This window comes from Apis mellifera, linkage group LG1, assembly GCF_003254395.2.
Source record: "Apis mellifera strain DH4 linkage group LG1, Amel_HAv3.1, whole genome shotgun sequence".
NCBI classification, from domain to species: Eukaryota; Metazoa; Arthropoda; class Insecta; order Hymenoptera; family Apidae; genus Apis; species Apis mellifera.
The window spans coordinates 19,003,913-19,020,112 of NC_037638.1; the positions used below are offsets into that span (position 1 = coordinate 19,003,913).

The window sequence follows — 16,200 nt, forward strand, 5'->3', positions numbered from 1 at the left end:
ACGAAGACGTCGAGAGACGTCTTTGTATCTCTCCATAAATCCTTCTTCGCTTCTCGGTCGTTTCGATACGATACGATTGAAAGCGTATAGCCATGTACGGGAAACTCTCTATCCGTCGTATTTCCTTTTTCTATATACCGAATTCTCGCCGGGTCGAGACGTTCCTTCCGACATTTATGGCAATATGCCGACCGACCTTATGGATTCGCATCGAAGAAGAGTGGACAGCCCGCTCTTCCTTCTTCTTCCCCTTCCCTCTCCGTTCCTTGCTCTACATAAAAACTGCATCAGGAATATTCCGAACGAAAATTTTGTCCGACCAAGACTCATGTGAAATTTATCGTAATTAAGAAGATGTTGAACTCGGTCAACGCTGATTACACCTCTGAAAGATTTCCAGTGATTTGAGGCGAAGTAAGTAATTAATTACCTTTGACTATACTTTGGAACTGGAATAATCATCAAGATGCGACGAGATTTATTTCGTTCGATATCTCTCGAAGATATCGGTCATCAAATTTGGAAAGGATTGGATATACATGAATCTTGACGAATTCGAGATATTCTCTCTTTGAAGAAAAAAAATGTCTACGATTTACGAGTGTTAAGGGCGCGTGAAACACGGGCGACGTAGGCTGCTGCAATTATTATTCATTCGCGTATTCGAGCCGAGAAATCGGACCCTGCGACGTTTTTCGCACAATTTTTATAATTAAAAACGAGGCTCGCGCCCCACCTCCCTGAAGGTAGGCGCTTTAATGAAAGGTCTGCTCGCGTTGAAAAATATTTCGAGCGGAGGTGTATATTGTCGCGTAATTACTTGGCGTGTCAAAGTGATTCGTAAACGAAATTAATTAAGGTAATTCGATCGTGGAAAAATCGTTTTATTATCGATCGTCGTTGGAGAAACGCACGGATGAAAGGAAAAAGAAGAAAGGAGAAATTAATCTCGTCACAAAGGCGAGGAAACGAGAGAGAGCGATACGATTAAAAGATTCGCGATTAAAAGAATATCGTTGAAATCGTTGCGAAAAACCGTTTATCAGAGTTTACGGATCATTTTGGATTATTTTCTTATAAACAACGTCAGCAATTTCCTCGCAACGTCCAGATTTTTACTCACGCTTAAATGTCGAGAGGGAGGGTTTTAAAAAAATTTACGCCATCGGAAAATGGACGGACGTTGAAGAAGCAATTTTTCCGATTTCGATTGCGAGGAAAACGCGTTGTCCACGCTCGACAATGGACGACGTTAGAGAGTCCATTGTAACACGGAAGCGAGTGGAAAATATCGCGAAGGAAATCGCGATAAACTAGGTAACTCGGGTTAACTTTCTTTTCGCGTGGATAAACGTTTCCTTTCTTTCTTTTTCCTCTCTCTCTCCATTCCTTTTAACTCGATTCTGCGGCGAGTCGAACAGGGCACGCGGTGTCAAAAAGTAATTACGTGGGCGGTTAGAAGAGGAACGTTTATGAAAAGCTACGACAATAATAAAACAGAGGGAAGGAAGTGGGTAATAATTCTTGCGACAGAGGGAATATACCGCTCTGTCTCGACGGTTTTTTTCCCACGGACACTTTGAGCTTCGACCATTACCCGGCAAGAAGCGGAAGAGGGATTTTTCACCGCCTATACCATAGCAACTTGCTTTCCTGCCAACGGGTATACCCTACACCATACTCGAAAAGTTTCTCGCAAGTTTCTCGCAAGTTTATTTCACCGTAACGCCGTCGATGAATATAGACCCGTTGAGCTGATTTGAGGGAGAGGGTTAAGGCTAGACCGTAAATTAGGGGTGAGAGGCACGTTAAGTTGAAGATGAAGCTGTTAAACGGGAGGAGAGAAAAAAATTCTTCTTTCTTAACGACGCGCCATATATCCACGTCGATTATAATCTTCGAGTTTTCTCTTCTGTTCGCGAGAATGCGTACGGCAGTGGGCAAAGTTTAAAGAAGGTTAAACTTAGGGATTAATTCTACGTATTCGAGTTACGCTTGTTCGAACGCATACCAGCCCGCATACTAACGAGAACGACGCGTCCAACCGTCTCGAGGAGCCTGGTTACACCGCGTGTTCTCTTTGAGCTGGCACATTTACCCTCCCCCGCTAATTTTCAAAACTAGCTGTGCAGCCTATGCCACCAACTTTGATGCCACCGCTTTCACCTAATTTCCTCGGCGGTTAGTGCGTTTGACAGGTACTTTGCTCTCTCTCTCTCTCTTTCGTTGAGAACGTTCAAAGTCGATTGATATCCGTTTCTCCGTAGGAGAGACAATATCTGTTGATCGAAAATTTGCCACGCGATCCTTAATCTTTTGGATACTTTGATATACTCGATACTTTTCGAAGCGACATCTTTCGATTCACGATTCACATTCTCGTTTTTATTACAATTGTCGCATTCGCGTAGACGATTTCTCGAAAAGTAAATGTTTTCCAAAAAAGAAGAGTAAAGAATCCGATTATCGAGCATTCTTTTGCGATTTCGTCTCTACGATCGGAGGAAGAAAGGATTGGAATTTTTCTCGAGCATCTCTCGCCGTTCGTTTCGACCCCTTCTGTCGAGGATAACCGCGCGAGCCGAGTGTCGATCGACGCGAGTAAGACAAGTAACGAAAGTAACCCCCGTCCAATCAATCTTACGGCATATCGAACCCCATCTCTTCGCCCGCTCGAATCTCCAGAATATCCCGTCCGACCATCTTTCGCCCCCTCCTCCTTCTCATCCGACGCGTCTCTCTTCTGCCACTCCTCGGTCACCGCGAAATCCTCCGTTAACACAAAAAGGGCGACACGTACGTACGTAACGTGGGGTTGTTATCCCCGACAAAAAACATCTCGCTCACTCGTTTCGCTCCCGTATAGGGAACACGATTGGGATTGTTATCCGTCGAGCGATAGCTAGCTGTACATCCACTCTCCAACGGCGAAAAACTCGAGCGGAGTGGATACCTCGAATGGATGGATCTTCTCTCTCTCAACGATGTCCCTACGCTTACTTTCTTACGTTCTCGCTTTTCCTTATTTCGAACTTTTCACAAGTGTATCGCGTAAGATAAAAAAAAAATATTGCAAATCCTCGTTTAATAATAATAATGATAATAAGAACGTAATAAGGAGAATTAATACAATTAAAATTTTTATTCAACACGTGCTACACTTTGCGCGTTATCCATTGGACTTATCTCTTAATTATCTTCTATCTTGTACGTCCGTCTTCTCGAGAGGATTGTCCATATCCAAGCAGACGGATCGGGGAATCCTCGTGCGACAAAAAAGAAGGGAGAAGGAGTTAAGTTTTTTACTTCGAAGAGGATACGACGGGGCAGGTATATATATATATACTCGTGGCTCGTCGATCGAGGAAGAGGCAAGGGAAGGCATTATCTTGCCAGGATCGAATTGTCCTGGCCGTCATTCAAATTCGTTTTAAACTCGCACGAAAACTCTTTCTCGAACGCGTTATCTCGCTCGAGTCGAAGGGGATCGATCTCTTTTCCGCTCGCTCGCTCGACGAAGAGCGGTTTCGAAGATTTAAGAGGGCCGTTCGAAGAACGATAAGAAACGGGGATCGTTCTTTCCTTTCGGGGAAACTTTTGCCCGAATGAAGGATTTCTCATTGGTCTCGCTAAGTGACTCGTTCCCTGGACTGGGTTGCAACGAGTTGCCATCACTGCGAATACCCTTTTCTTGCCAACAACACCTCGTGCAAGTCATTACTTGGCGTATCCAGACAAGGATAGCTCCTCTTTGAGACAAATTAATTTCAACTCCTCCCAGACCAGTTTAATCCCCGGATAGAATAGTAATTTCGACACGGATCGTTTATGCTTCCCCCGTCGAATTCGCGTTTATTAACGCGGATCGCGTATTTATCTTATCCGAGTAATAAGTATTTATTCGAAATTTCGTATCGTAATTAAATTGTTCCTCTCCGTTCCTCTCGAGCATCCCTTCCCCTCATTTTCCTCCATTTTCCTCATCTTTGTTCATTCTTTGTCTTTCGAGGTAGAAAAAGATTCGATGATACGTTTTTCTCGAAATTAAATTCTTCTTCTTAAAAAAAAAAAAAAGTCTTAGAACGACACGATAATTTGAACGGGCGAGAGATTAATAATTCCGCTCGCATCATCGATCCTCGTTCGTTTCTCATTCATATCGGTTCAATTTATTCGCCGTTGCATCGTAATCAAACTTTCATCCCGCCCGATCAACCGTTGGTCGGATTCCCTTACGATGTATGCGCGCGAAGCGTTCGAGCGCAATTTGCATTCCGTTCGCGCTCTGTTGGATAGACGGCCGGGCGGAATTTTAAGACTCGCTTGTTTTTCAATAACCGATCTCAATTGGCCGTCATTAATCGGTACGAGGGGGGCTGTTATAAATCAGTGGAGAGCGTACATGTACACACGTGAATTAATCATCGTAATTTAATGATTTCGGGATGGACGCGTACATATTAATTTTATATATCGGAACGCGTCCGCATTCTGATCGCGCGCCATAAGTACGCGGATCGCGGGGATATTTCATTTCGACCATCCATAGCCGAATACCGATCGGGTATGGGCCGATTAATCCATCAATTATATTCAAACATTCGATTTTCTTCCCCGAATCGTCGTCAATTGGTCGGCGAGATCGAAACCAATTATTGAATTATTCGGTCGACTTAACGTGAGGATGAATTACAGTCGAATCGGGTCCGTTGAATATGAAAATCGGCGATCAAGAGATATCGTACGAAAGTAAGAGAAGGAAGTTTTATCTGTTCGTGATTACGAATTTCTTCTTCCGAGAATGCTTTTTTAATTTTGAATGGTTGAGAAGAAAGAAGCTGCCACGAATGCAGCTTTGTAATAATAATTTTTAGATTGTTTTATGCGAATCTTGTGAATCTAAGAATCGCTTACGAGATTAAAATTTAAAACGCAAGTGGAAAATATGATACGCGAGGGGTGACTTGGTGCGTTTTAGTTTAGCTTCTTATCGGTGAAAGGTGGTTGAGAATAGAGCGAAGGGAATGTCGACCGAACGAGAAATGGGGCATGAGGGGAGGGGATGTTTGGTAGGTAGAGAATGAACACCGGAACCGTGCTTAATACTCGGCCATTGACTGGTGTAGCGGAGAGACACCGATGCATTTAAGTGACATCGCATTACGGCAAATCCATCGTAAATAGCCGAGCTCAAGATGAAAACGGAACAGCTCTCGGGAGTGACTCGGGGATGAAACGTTGCTGCGCTTTCTAGCTTTACAATTTTCTTCGTGTAATTTAACTAGATCTAAGATCCAACGTCTCTCTCTCTCCCCCTCGTTTCATGAAAATTCGTATTCGCGATCGCGAAACGAAGAAGACTTAGAAGTCTGACGGCAAGCAATTTCCATCCAACGAAACGGGCGAAAGCTCGAGAATTTTATTATTAATAGAACGATGCCGCGGAATGGGCGGCTCCCTCAAAAACGATTGAATTTCTTTGTCATTGATTCTAGGATTATCGTTACTCTGGGGGATTCGAGTAATCGTCTATCGCCGCGAAACGTATCTTCCATTCTCTTTTCCAATTCTCTCTTTCCAACGAAACCAAACTCATATAAGCGTAAAAATCACTTTTATCGTTACCCGGTAACGATTCGTTTCGCTACATCGATTCGATTAATAGCGCATAAATGCAAACAAAAAAAAAAAAAAAAAAGAAAGAAAAATATCCAACACAAAGGAGTTTGCTCTAATTTGAATTCAAAATCAAGTTTGATCGAAGAGAGAGAGAGAGAGAAAATTCGAGCGCGTTATCGCGTGCAATTTGCAAACATGATCGGTTCCCTCCGTCGACGCCTTGGAGGAAGATTGCCTCCACTCGAAGAAATTCGAATAACCGTCTATCGTCCGTCGACGTTGGCCGATTCTTTCGGGCGAAATGCCTCGCGTTCCTTCGAGACCCGTTTCCCTCCCTCCCTCCCTCCCTCTCTACATCCCTTTTCTCACCGCGGAAACAGCGGCCGTGAAATGAAATGAAATCGATAATGGGATACGCTCGTGCGCGAATCGTTCCGAGATAAAAGCTGTTAAGGAGACAAAGTGCGGCTTGGAAAAATAGAGGAGGATTTCTCTCTTTCCCTCTCTCTCTCTTTCCATTCCTCGTTCGAGTAGAAGGAAATCGGCGTCGGTTTGGTGGCGAAGAGCGGCGGCCTCTCCTTTGCGGAGACTCGTGGCTCGCCGAGTTTGAGAGGAGGAGAGAAGGGGAGAGGAGAGGATGGCTGCCGAACTTTTAAAAACGTTCCCGCAGACTGGAACTAACTTATCGAAGTGTCGTTCCCTTCCTCCCCCTCCGATACCGGCTTCTCGATACGGCAACTTCGGTTGGATCCACTTTTTCCACGGCGAACATTCAACCATTAATGCACGCCGGATGTGCATTATCCTATGGGGCGATCTACGATTCTCCTCGAGACTTTTACTTCTATTTCGTGGTGAATGCATAAACACGACACCGTATTTGGACAGATGATTTTTGATTATGGATAATTTTTCTCTCTCGATAAGCTTCTTTTTCTTTGTTTTTAGAGAAAGATTAGAGTAGAAGAGGCAGATAGAAGAAGAGAAGGATTTAGGCGTGAATTCGTAATTCGGAAAACTGGGCAATGAAAAAAAGAAAGGGGAGGATACGTAAAATGGGGAAAAATGGAATGGAACGTCGTTCGCGCACGATAGGTTCTCGGGTCCCTGTGGCGACAAATCGATTCGTGACCGACAATTAAAGTCCTCCACGTTGGCGTGAGGCTACAGATGCGATCATTATCTCAGTCGTGATTGCCTTCGCTACCGTCAAACGATTCTACGATGATTTTTATTCGCACTTCTCTCCCCCCTCCTCTCGTATCGTACCGGCGATTCAATAACGAAATGTAGCAGAGGCTAGTGTAAAAAAGAAGATTGAAGCTCGTTTATTTTTATACAACGTATATTCGTGGCAAGAATTTCGAAACGCTGGTTAATCTGGATTTTTATAAAGCGTGTAAAGAGTGGCGAAGCCGATGGTCCGATAATAAAAAGCTTTATATTTTTTTCACTAGAAATTGTTTCAACGAAACAATTTCTATTATGCCGAGCTACTTAATCTTCCGCTCAATCGTGTGATGCGATAAATTATGCATTATCTTTGGCCAATATCGAAGCCTTCTGAAATTACAATTATTCATGCTGATCAATTATTATTATAGCCCGCGGTCTCTCGTTCCGCCTCCCCAATTCGGTGTATCGCATGGATTACTTCCAAATCCAACTACGGCCTGCATTATTTATCCGTTAGTCGATTCGTTTTTTTGCAACTTTTATCGAAATCGATTGTTCCCCATACGCGATCACTAACGAAACGACCCCCGCGTTTTTATCCTCCTCTGTTCATCGAGTTTCAATTTTTAAATTTCATTGGAAAATTCATTTTTCATTTCATCGATTTCATCGATAACCACGCGAGGCAAAAATAATATAAATAATTTAATCGCCTCGTCTCTTCTTAATCAAACGATTTCGTTTCTTTTCTCCGATTTTAGAAAATTTAATAAAATCCGACGAGCGGAGAAAGATATTTGAGTAACTCGATCGTCCGTTCGGAATTGGATTTATCGTCAATCCCCACTTTTTCTTTTTCTTCTTTTTTTTTTTTATCGAATTAATTCGAATGCGATTAACGTAAATTCGATCGAGAGTTTTCTTTCTCGTTCTCGAGGAGGAGGGGGAGAGAAAAAAAAATCAATTAATTATCAGCTTTGTGTGCTCGAGTGTAACGTCTCTCGTTATTGATAAATAGCCTCCCCGTAGTTCTGAACGATTATATCGTCGGAATAATAACCGAGGCCGACCTAACTTCGCGGAGCTACGATACCTCGGCTCGGTTGAACGGCTGGATGCTTTTCAAGCGGAGGTTTGCACTTGCCTTCGTTATCCGGTACGAAGGTCTTTCACCTCTCGTGTCGTCGAGCCTTTCGATAATCGTCTATGGACTACGGATTTTTCGAAAAACGTTCTACAACACAAAATGAGAAGAATTCCCAATTTTGAAATTTCCAATCTCCTGAAACCACGATCGGAACAACGCCAGTGTAAAACGGGTCATAAATCATCGTGATGAAAGCAACGTAAAAGGATCGATGTTCGAAAAGTATCGGGTAGATTAAGCCTGATGACATCGCAAAGATATCCAACTCTCGTTCGAAAAGCATATTTATCGGTTGAGATCGGTGATTGGAAATAGGTTGTGCTATCGACGGATGGACCGAACGATTGTCAAATATTTGAAAAATAAAGCGATCATTTTTATAGAATCCGATTCGATGTTGCAAAAAAAAAAAAAAAGGAAAAAAAGAAAAAAAAACGGGGAGGGGAAGGGAAAAAAAAAAGATCGCGATGCGCGCTTTTCCCGTCCGGACAAAGCTAACTGGAAAGGTAACTGGAATATTTCCGGTTTAATTAAATCGAGGAGGAGGAGAGGAATATCATTGTCAATGCGTGGTCTCTGGATCCCTTTCATCCTGTAATCCTGATTTATTCTGTACATTCGGTCCGAGGAAATCGAAACTTCATCGAAATTAAATGTATGTATCTCCGCATTGGCGACAAATTTCTGATTGTCCACGGCGTGGGCACAAAGGGAATCGTTCTCGCAAAGGACGGTATGGAAAAGGAATGAAAATACGAAAGTTTGACAGGAGAACGGTTCGAGAAAATCGTACTATAATAATCTATCCAACGTTGATATCTCTACGAGGTTTATTGGTCTACTTTCTCGGTCGGCTCGGTTGGATGGAAATGGATGAGCGGGCGGGGGGAGGAGGCGATTAAACGAGGCAACGATTTTTTTCGATCCTTTTTTTTTTGTTCCGCGCGGAGAAATTGCGTTGTTTCGCGAAATGCGATTATACCGGATGATTAGTTGAGCACGATAACATCATCAGCTCATACTTCGCAACGGGATCTGGATTTATTCCGGCGAGACAGCGGGGCTTACACGATCTTCTATCGAAATTAAACAGGGATTTCGCGTTCCCGTTGACCCCCTTCGTGTACGCGCCTCGTGTTACACGCGTGCACGCGTGCACGCCAATGGAAACGCATTCCCCTGTCTCTCTCTCTCTCTCTCTCTGTCTGTCTGTCTGTCTATCGCTCTCCCTTCGTGTATCCATCGCGCAAGCTGGCTTACATTTTAATCGCGTTCCATCGAATTCCACGGAAAATCCCTAGCAAATCCCCGAGGCGTGGCTCACGCAGAGACTTAGTAGTTGTCCGGCGTAACAGTGATTTTTCGCGTCATCGCACGGGTCGAAACGATAATCTTAATGCTCCCCGCCGATTTTTCTCCCCCGCACCATCCGATTCTTCTTCGATGCAAGATGGAGGATACTGCGCGATACGTCAATCCTGCCATTAATTCGTACGATTTTTAAATTTACTCGAGTTATAAATTACTCGGATAACGCGGGAAAAATGGAGAGGCGAAATATCGATGCAAAATGGAACGGTTCGAACGGTTCGTCGGTTTTTTCGAACGAGAAAAAAATATATATTCACAAGCGGATCGTGCGAGACACTTAATTAGAAATAAAAGTGAAATACTGTTAATGAAAGGATGCGAAACGAATTTCGATGGAAAAATGTGTGTATATAATAATAAACGTGGAGAAAGTTATTACGAAAGTTTTATTATTACGTAGAAATTTTGATCATCGCAGTTGGACGGGAAAATCCGCGAAAAAAAAGAAAATTCTGATTCGAAGTTTGATATTTCTGACGAAGCACATCGTCCGCGTGATCGGGTGCATCGAAAACGATAACATCTCATGATCCGGTGGTCAGGTATGGATGAACAGCGGCGACGCACGGGTTTCCTGCTGAACCGATAATTGAAAATCACTGTCCCATATATCGATTCGCCAGGATTGTCCTTCGCAGGTGTGGCTCCTTCCTCCTCGTCCTCCATCCTCGTTCGTTCGTTCGTTCTACGTAACCATCTGTCTCTCGCTCTCCGTCGATATATATTCACCGAGGAGCAAAAATAAAGTTACGAATTTTTGGTAGAGCTTTTTCTTTTTTCTTTTTTTTTTTTTTTAGTTTTATTTGTTTATTAAACGGACGACAGAGCTTATTGACGAGATGTAATATACGAGATGTTGAAAACCCGAATCACGTTCGATAAAAAAAAAAAAGAAAAAAAAGAAAAGGAAAACGGGGACAAAGCGGGGACAAAAATCGAAATAACGAAGTTGCCGAGGGCGAGGGAAGGGATTTTTGTACGCCGATGTGATCAAAGGAACGATGTACGACGATCACGCTGCTGGATAAAAGATTATAAATGAAGAGAGATGCGAGAATTGTCGAACATTAATCGATGCAAATTTTTATTTTCGACGTTTCTCGTCGAAATATTCGTTAGCCTGGGATAAACGGAAGAAGATTTTTCACTTGTAACTGGAAAGGAAGATTAGTTTATCGTTCCTTTATAGCCTTTTCTTTTCACGTTGGCGTTAATTCGATACTGCCGGAGGATAGGGATTAAATCGGATTTGCGTTAATGTCGTCTACTCGAATTTTCAAGATAGAACAGATTCGATTCAATGGCGAGGTAGTAAAAATTTAAAGACCATGCATAAAATAAATCGTTGTTTTTTTCTCTTCTGCGATCGTACTCTTTCTTTCTTTCTGTCTTTTTCTTTTTAATTTCAAGCTATCCTCGTGATATACATGTACATTTGAATACATTAACGTTCATTGTAATACAACCAAATTTCTTTTTCCAGCAACGAAGCGTGTGAAAGGACCGACCAATAAATAATAATAATAATAAATAGTAAGTTATCCATGTCGCGAAAATAGTAATCGTAATAACAATTCCCAATTTGTGGATTGGAAATTACGAACCGACACGGATTTATATCGTAACGATATTTATTATTTTATTGTCGTATCATAATCATTACGATAGAATATCGCCAATAATGCAAATCATTCGCGTGAACAATCTGCGTTTACATAAATATCGAAAACACGAAACAATCGATTCTCGTTACATTGACTGTTCGATGCAACCGATCCGAATTCGTAACCGAATTCTACGCGAAAAATCATTTTCTTTTTAAAACACTCTTAAACCAGTGAGCAACATCGAACGTATTTCGAACGAAATAATATTCGCAATTTCGATCGAAATCCAGTTGTTCGCATCGAATGTTATATTTGTTATCGTTGCATTGCACCTATTGCGAATATATCCCGTGTTTTCGATACTATTTCCGAGGAAGAATCCATTCCGTCCGAAAAAAGGAGGAGAACGAGGCGGAACGTGTAGCATGGACTCGCTTAAACTTGAGTCTAACTGGGGAAGGGTGGGGAAAGAAAGGCGAACGATGAGAACGCAGAAGGGGGATATAAGATAGCGGAAGTAACCGCTCAGGCGGAAGTTCCAATTGCCAGCTAGATCTATATATAATAAGACAGGAGAGTTATACTTTCTGCCGGGCGTCGTAACGCTGTGTTCGAGTGCAAAAGTTTCGCCCCTTTCCCGCCACCCTCTCACGGAATTATCTCTACCACCTTTCGTCTACCATCGTCGAGATAATTAAATATATCCTGCCACTGAAATGCCCAAATGGATTTTCTCTGGTCGAAGCCGGCCGCGATAAAGGATTTTCCTCCCTATGACGAAACTCGAAATTGAAGGAAAGAAGTTTCCTCCGCTTCTCTCTTTCTTTCTTCAATCCATGCTTACACCTACATTCTATCAAGATTCGAAAACGAACGCTGTCACTTCGGATTTCCAAACTTTTGTAATATTTTTTTTACTCCCCTCTTCTCCTTCCAAGGAAACATTAGAAGAGAATATGCATGGAAGAAATCCTTGGGTCGTCAAGTTAATTCAAAAAAGAATTTGATGTAACAATTGTTACATAAATCGGCAAGTATTGAAAGCGTTTTTACGGCAGTAGAAGAGACAAAAGTGAAGTAAACCGAAGAAAATGTCGATGAAATTTTCTTATTTTCAACGTTGATATTTTTATACAACATTTCTTACAATTTTGTTATTTCTCAATAACTTGTCCGAGGGAATCGAGCGTTTCCTTCGCCAATGGATGATTTCAGGAAAAGACGTGCATCTGACTGTTCCGTACAATGACAATTTCGTTGCTTTGACAAATCCGATTTACGCGGCGAAATTTTCCGCCATAGTCGTTCGAATGACTAGGCACGAACAGAGGTTGGTTTTGGAAAATTGTTGCAGGGACTGCAGCCCTCTTGGGAGAAGCCATTAAGTTTCATTTTTTTCTCTCGTTTCCCTCGCCCTCTCGCAATTAGGTTAGCCGCGCGAACTTCCACTCCATAAAGTTAGCTAACACCGAAGGACGATAATTATTATGCCGCATAGCGCGACTCGGCTTGCGCCATGCCACTGCGACAACTAGGTGCTTTGGGACCTTGTTCCCGTCCACTTCGATCCGCGAAAACCTCTTCGATGAAAACGATATCCCCTACTTTTATCTTTCTCCACCTGTACGCGTCAATCAATCGATGCAATAATATTCGTATTCCATCATCTTTTTTTTAATTAACCCCTATTTAATTATCGGTTTGAAATTCTTTTTCGACAGGAAAATAATCGTTTCGAAAGAATTAAACATATTGTAACGCGAGTCGAGTTATTATGCGAAGGAGGTAAACAAAGTTGATGTCTTCAGAAATGAATAGAGGGTGGTCTGACACTGGTCTGTACGAGGGAACGGCACGAAATCACCCCGATTGGGAGGCCAGACACGTATTTCAAAGCCAGTGAGGTGGGTTAGAAATTAGTATACTCTATCCTTCTCTGCGATGTTTACGACTTTTTAATTTATTCAAGGAAAGTTTGTTAGAAATTCGTGCAGTTCGAAGCTTGGCTTTTCCGGAACGAGTACCGACCGATCATCACCAGAGAGGAGGGACCAGATGCCGCGTTTGTCATTTTTAAGTTTCGTTCCATTAAATTTTTCTCGATCTTCCCATTTCCTCTAATAGCATAGTTCGTCTTCTACTCGAGCAAAATGAAATCGGATATTCTTTGCGAGCGATTTAATTATTTTTAAAAGAATCTTTTCTCGCTTCGTTTTCAAAATTCTTAAAGAAGACCGGAGACTGTTAAGAATCTATTTTCTAACTTTTCGTAATATAAATTTTTGTATCGTAATACTATAACAAATAATGGAATATTGTCTCTTAATTTAAAAATAATTTAATCATTCGTATCGATTATTTAATTACGTCCCGTTGGCTAGCGGACAATTCCCTAGACAATCTAGCATCTCTATTACATGACGGGGAAAATCTTCTCGCCATCGGTCATCGTTATGACGGTACGTTGATTTTCCAGTGTGGCTGAAAGCAGGAATCGGACAGGCCAGATGACCACACACTAGCGACGCGTATAACGCGTGGACTCGGCGCAGCTGGACTTTATCGTGCTCGCGTGTGCGATCGTGAATCATAATGCGTCGCGCGATTACACATTACGCGCCCCCTCCCCATCCAACCACTCGTAACGCATTACTGTACGAGTGGGTTCGTCAATATGCCGGCGAACTAGATTATGGCTGTATCCGTGGTAATGCTTTATCGTTCCGTATAACGTTCGCGTGTCGCACGTTTACTCTCTTTCTCTATTCTCTTCTCTCACTTCTACGCTCCGCTCTCACGGAAATAAAACGCTCGACCTGGCCGTGAGACTCTTTCGCGACGAATATTCCCCTTTCGTATCGATTCGGCTGTGTTTGTTCAGTATCGTACCAGTTATTTCCAGGTTACTTTGTTTCTCGTATTCGCATCGTTTCGCATGGACTTTTCACACCTTCTTTCCTTTCTTCCTTTTTTCTCCCACTTGTTTAGAACGCATTTACGTTTTACATTACGCGATATTGCGCGGAATTAAATAATCGAAATCGAAAGAAGATTTAATTCGAGAAACGAAAGGAATACGCGGCGATACTAAGATCCGAAAATTAACACAGGTTATGGGAATTATTCTACACGGATTGTATTGTATTAGTGCGTTAAACGATAATATGATCGCGATAATATCGTAGCATTATGCTGGTGTGGAATATTAGCAATATTATCAAACATTGATTCTGTTAAGCATACCGGTTCAGCGAACAATATCGTACATTGTACATACATAGATTTTTCGGTTAGGCGAGAAACGATGAGCTCGCAGTCAGTCCGACGATACTAGTGGCCGTGGCCGCTTCGGACACGAGTAAATCATGATTAATCGCAATTTCATGGACGTTCCGCGTAAGTCATGAAATTAATGTAACGGTATAACTCGCGATTACGTACATATTACGTGGCCGCGTATCTCTCCACTTGTTACCACTGTCTGGTCAGTTCAATATGCCGACAATACGAGGCTGTGCTCATGCTTTATCGCACGAGCTATAAACCGTCGATACCGCTAGGGAATAAGGAGTGCCAACCTATGATAGAAATATGTAATATTGCGATACAGCGTTACGCGGAGAATTGGACAATTATATGCCAAGATTATGTGGATTTTTTCGCGACTGCGTAATCTATTGCGTATTGTTACTTTCGAAACTACGGGAAATACTTTAACATCGCAAAAATTTTCGTCGTAGTGTCTAGAAACTCTAGTATATGATCAATGAGGTTATCTTTCGAATCGATGTGGGTCACGAGCAATCGTTTTCGAGTGAAAGCACGATTGTATGTGTCGTATGTTTCATTCGAATGGGACATTTTTACCGTTTCATTCAAATTTTATTTTCCCTTACAACCGGTTGTTTCTCTTGTATTTCTGTTAGACACGAATGTTTTGTCGCGAAAAGAAAAAAAAAAAAAAAGAAAAGTGTAAAAGGGACAAGCTTCTGCCTCATGCACTTAAAACAAACGTCTCATTATAAGGCGGCACCGAAAAGAAAGATGGCATGGTAGCGATGAATAATTATCTTGGTGGAAAAAAGCAAGATGGAAAAAGCGAGTTCAAGAGCAACGGAAGTTAAATGGAAATATTATTCTACTCTGGTCGTGCACGTTTTACTAACTATTCGCTACTACTCTTTTTAAATACTGCTATTATTTCAACTCTTTTCGTCGTTTCGATAAATTGTTTTTAAATAGTTAGCTTTAATCTAATTAATCATGATGAATCATCAATCTAATTATTCTATTTCGTTTCTTTAATACCGTGAAAAGAACTAATATAACGGGATAATCTATTTTTCCGATTATTACATTCCTTCATTTAACAAATATATAATATTTTTTGGCGTAATATTCGATAGAATATATTTGAAAGGTGAAAACAACGTAAACTATGCATATGGAACTATGCATATGACGTAATAGGAAAGAAGTATTTTTATATTTTTCTTACCAATCGACGTTTGACGTAGAACACAATACTCTTTTGGAAAATGTCTTGCAGCACAAAATTAACACTCAACATCACCGATTTTCACTTTAATTCACTTGTTAAAATGACGATAACGTGCCATCATAGGAAAATCATGCTCTACTACCGAAGTACATGTAGTGTCAATGTGACTACTATTTTATTATTTATGAAGCATTAAAAAATTCATAAAAAATCATATTATCGATAATTTAACACAAATAGAAGTAAAATATATCTTAAAATTCTTCACTGATATCTCGTTAATAAGAAAATATATTTTTTAAATAATATAATTGCATTGATTAATACTCTTAATTGAGTCGCACGGTAGCGATAGCTTGTGATTGCCGTGCCATCTACGTTGCAAATTTTAAACGTCTTAAAGACAAGCGATCCTTTCTCGTCCGGAGCTCGTCGAAAGCGGTTGTGGCGTCGTTCTACTTTATGTAAGTAACACGAAACAAATTTACATTCTCGGCAAAAACGAGCAGTTCCATCACGAAGCGTTGTAAACTTCCACGGCGTGTGTTCGTACACGTTGTTAAACATTCATATTTTTTCGCACGCATGAAATATTCTGCGCAGTTTCCTTTGGCGTCCCGTGGCCGGCATTACTTTTCGTTTCGCGACTCGAAACAATAGAAAAAAGGAAATTACTGTGTTTGTTTATCCTCGTTTGCTAACCTCGTTCGAAGCACGCTCTGATACATTCGTGGAATAAAAATAAAATTAAAGTGATGTGTTTGAACAGCTAGAGTGTC

The 16,200-nt window shown here is 41.5% G+C and overlaps 1 protein-coding gene and 1 long non-coding RNA gene across 7 annotated transcripts in view; one reads left to right on the plus strand and one right to left on the minus strand.

Moving 5' to 3' along the window:
- The window catches only part of LOC107966043, a 79,281-nt gene extending 63,679 nt beyond the window's left edge, over nucleotides 1-15,602 (minus strand). The window contains exon 1 of the long non-coding RNA XR_001706437.2: nucleotides 15,419-15,602. This is a non-coding gene — a long non-coding RNA (uncharacterized LOC107966043). The remainder of the gene's footprint in view (nucleotides 1-15,418) is intronic.
- The window catches only part of LOC551647, a 247,539-nt gene that overhangs the window by 70,349 nt on the left and 160,990 nt on the right, over nucleotides 1-16,200 (plus strand). The gene's annotated exons all lie outside the window — the stretch shown is intronic.